The sequence below is a fragment of the Choristoneura fumiferana genome, chromosome 18 (genome assembly GCF_025370935.1).
Source record: "Choristoneura fumiferana chromosome 18, NRCan_CFum_1, whole genome shotgun sequence".
Lineage (NCBI taxonomy): Eukaryota > Metazoa > Arthropoda > Insecta > Lepidoptera > Tortricidae > Choristoneura > Choristoneura fumiferana.
In genome coordinates this window covers 22,511,275-22,515,959 of record NC_133489.1, presented here as the reverse complement: position 1 = coordinate 22,515,959, position 4,685 = coordinate 22,511,275, and positions in this window count along the sequence as shown.

Genomic DNA, 4,685 nt, shown 5'->3' with positions numbered 1-4,685 from the left:
CTACAAATAATAATTATTCGTTGCACAAACCCGCCTATCACCACCACACTACACAGACGCGTTTCGAACTCGACCAGAGCTCATCTTCAGAGCAACAGAACCGTACACCATGCTATTAGATGTTTAGAGACTATTATTAAAAGCTAGTAAACATCATCATTAGCATTATCCATATTTTACTCAAAATACCGTTTTTACCGCAAATGAAATCCTTGTCATAAATCAGAAGTAATTTACTTTGCCATAAACTGCAAGCCATCTTACACGTACTAACCGTAACAGTTAACCCTAACTATAACCCGTAGTTAACTTTTATGCGTAATCCCGTAATACTGTTTAATAAAATACTAATCAAGTCAACTGAGTATTTTACTAACAGACTTCAAAAAAGGTTATCAATTCAGTTGTGTTTTTTTTATATTTGTCACTTGGTCCATTTTGCAGGTGGTAGGACCTTGTGCAAGGTCCGCCCGGATTGCTACCACCATCTTGTTCGCTAATCCTGGCGTGAAGCGTTTGTGGAATTTTACTATCAAGTTGCAAAAACTACAACCACCGTACACGTCCCTCTCAAAGAGAGTTTACTTTGACATTGGAGAAATTGTCCTATTAATTAGGACAGAAAAGCCATATTTTAAAAGAGAAGAAGAAGAGTTAAAACAAATTAGTATCACTTAGTTGATACATTGCGTGCTTTATTTATTTTATAAGGAAAATAATAAGTCTAAATTTTTGACTAAAATATAAACTGTGTTTATTAGGGCCTTCACTAACCACCATTCAATTGTGGTTGTGTGAAAAATACACGCTGTATACGGACACGTTACTACTACACACAGCAGAGGCCGTATTGCTTAACGCTTCTGATGCTCGCAATCGCAATCAAATGACAGATTTCACATTAAAAAAACTGTAATTTTATCGCGATCGCGAGCGTTGGAAGCGTTAGGCAATACAGCCTCAGCTCATCTTGTTAAATTGAAAATACAAACTGAAATATAGATGCACAGAAAAACCAGAAAAATAAGACATCACTGGGAAACGAACCCAGGTCACGATCACAGTGGTGTAGCGGTATAGCACGCGGTAGGAAATACCGAGGAAACCTGGTTAGATTCCCAGTGATGGTCTTATTTTTCTGTTTTTCTGTGCATCTATATTTCAGTTTGTATTTAAATTAGGTTTTACGGGATGACCGTAGAAGTAAAAATTTGGAATTGAAATAAAAAATACAAAAAGATTCCAAAAAAACCAATCTTCATCTTGTTAAGTTTTTTTACCTATAAGTAGTCAAGTTGTCTCTTTGGCCTCACGTTTCCGAATAGTTCGGCAGCGGAGGCCCGGCGGCACGGCGGCGCCCGTGCGTGCCTGCCTATTGATCGCGCGCAATGCGGCGCCTCTTACTAACAGCTGATTCGGTTTGCTGTTTCACTATAGTTTTTAGACTCGTTATACGGCCATTATGATAGCTCAGTCCATTCTGGCCAGAATGACGACAATACCCTATGTCGACAATACTAGGTGTTTAAAAAATCCTATACAGCCGCCATCAGATTTCGGAGCGGCCTAGATGACCAAAAATATCGAAAATACAAACTGAGACATGGATGCACAGAAAAACCAGAAAAAGAGACCAGCACTGACAATCGAACCCAGGTCCTCAGCAATCCGTGCTGCGTGCTATAACCCCTACACCACTGCTGGACAGGTATCTAGACACGAATTTTTCCTATGCATACATATCTCAGGTATTTCTACTATGCTACTTAACCAGCAGCACTAACAAAATTTGGAGTTTGGATTAAGTAACAAATTTGGAGTTGAAGTAAAAAATACAAAAAGACTCCAAAAATCAATCACAAAAATATCGAAACATGAACTGTAATACCTTAATAATAGAGTGCATGTGCCGATATTTTTGACCACCTTGTCAGCTCCAAAATATCTGATGGCAACTGGTACACTATAACCCATTGGGACTACTGATTAGTAATATGATACAAGTGGAAAAACATTGTTTTTTTTTAATATTGTATCGAGAGTCTCCTTGTGGCTCAACTTCCATAAAAAATTTTTTTTTTCCAATTTCAATGTTATTCCACTTTGTATCGTATTATTAATAATCAGTAGCCCTAATATGGGTTACACAGGATTTTGTAACACCCTGTATATACCTACAATAAGAAAAGAGACCCGCTACAGCCCTGTAATTTATATTTTTATACTACCCAAAAGGATATGGGGCAACGTCAGGGTAGGTAGAACGAAAATACTAACGCTGCGGTTTACTTACAGGGTCCGGTGACCAGGCCCGGGCGGGCCCGGCGGTTTGCAATCTCTAGTGGCAATCTAATTCAATTGTTTATTATTGTATCTTAGTTTAACAGAGGCGTTTGTTTTACCAATTACTATGGTGTGAGATTTAATTTAACGTATGTAAGTAAACGAGCAATTGTTGTACATTTTACTTCGGAGATTTTCGGGGGGAAAGTCTTTCTTTGCTAATGGTATCAATGAGTTTTAAGCCGCAGTTACTGAAATAACTGACTGGTCGTCGAGTCGAATTGAAATTATACTAATACAAGTTGTTGCCTGCGACTTCGTCTGCGGATGATTCGTCTATCGCGTACCCGTGGGACCATCCTACACCTACCATCTCGGGGTCTCATAATACATACCGAATAGCTGTTCCCGTGACTTTATCTTTTTATTCTTAGAATCCTTTTATTGCGTTCCCGCGGGGACTAAAAATTTTCCGGGTTGAAACCATCCTTTTCGGGGTCTCAAACTATCTCCAAGTCAAATTTCATCAACACCGATTGATGAAATTTGACTTGATTAAATATAAGTATGGAAATGCGAAACTTTTTATGTACTTACGTGCGTAGAAGTTTGTTGTTCTGTCACGCTAGAATGACTGGACGCATTATTAGAATGAGAGAGAGAGAGAGAGAAACATTTATTTACATATATTCAATACACATAAAATACATTAGATGAAAAAAAAAATAACATCGAATAGTATAAAGAAAGAAAAGTAGAAGAAAGAATAGTAGAAGTAGAATGAAATTATTTATGTAGAAAGCTGAATATTTGGAATTTATAAAACGTCTTTATGGCAGTTATAATCATTTTGGTGCACGATTTACAACATCTGGTAATCTGGTGAGTGTTCATAAATACTAAAACATAAATATTCAGTAAAACGAAACGAAAAGTTAAAGTATGTTTGTTTCGTAATTAACCTGAGCATTATTTAGTCTCCTGTACCTCTAGTGTAAGTTTTCGGTTACAAAATACATCTCGATCGCGTTCGCGTTAAAATCTCAATTTATATGGAAACACGAACAGCGCCTCTAGCGGAACGTTTGCGATGTTTGCGTTTCCATACAAATTGAGATTTTAACGCGAACGCGATCGAGACGTATTTTGTAACCGAAAACTTACACTAACTAGGTTCCCCAACCACTTGGCCATCCAGTCGTCTATAAAGAGGTGAACTTTGAATGTAGATGAAACGGGAAACTTGAAACCAATTGACTTAGTTCCGGAGAAGGTAAAGCTTGCGTTATGACTAGGCAACAGATATACATACGTAAATACATATTTCATCACACTTGCTCGTAAACAGTGTCGAAACATGCAGGCTACCTTGGTTGCAACCCCCCAAATAAAACCCTCGAGCTTAATGTGCTCGTAATGAAACCCATGGTCGGTAAATGAGTCACTGCCCGTACTGATGGTGCTGCGCGCGCTGCTGCAGGACCACATGCACACGCGGCTCAGGCACATGCTGAGGGAGGGGGAGGGGGAGGGCGGCGCTACCAAGAGCGCAGCCTAAGGTATCGCCAATATTTGGAAGAATTATATTTTTTTCTTTTAGAAATATAAAGTTTTACTCGCAAATGTGATGAAAAACATTGTATGTCGCACGGGCGGTACTAGAATTACAAACATCGACTCATTAAAGCCCTCAGTCTTCGACTTCGGGCTTCTAATAGACTCTCGTTCGTAATTTCTTATTTACCGCCCTTAAGACACGATGTACTATTAAATACCCAAGACTCGACTCTAAACATTAATGTTTTTCATACAGAATACTGCACTGACCGGAATCTCTAGCTTTGTAGTCAGGTTCTTTAACCACTGCTATCCAGTAGTCGCTTGTATGAGTATGATTATAGTTAGTGTGTATGTATGGACTTGGTAAGAAGCCATATGATAGTGGTATTTCCACTCGTAGGATTGGTCTTTGGGCAGTAAGATTCTGAAGCGGCGGTCGCCTATCGGAAAGCGAACTGTTGATATAGCTCCTGAAGGTATATTGACGATCTATTAATTTAAAAAGGTGTTCAAATATGCACAGTAGCCTGACGTCTACATGATCCGGCTGAGCTGTACCTACAAAACCGATTAAATTAAAGACGATAAAAACCTCTAAATCATGATTAACCGTCATAAGCGGAGACATTTTCCGTTCGCGAATTAGGTACTTGTCGCGGCGAGATAGGGACAAGTCATGAGAGAAAAGCCTGACCATCATCATATCAGCCGTCGGACGTCCACTGATGGACATAGGCCTCTCATAAATCTCCAGTTTGTCGGTTGGAAGCAGCCCGCATCCACAATGCGCGTCTTTAACTAGGTCATTCGTCCATTTTGTTGCCTATAGGCATAATATATTT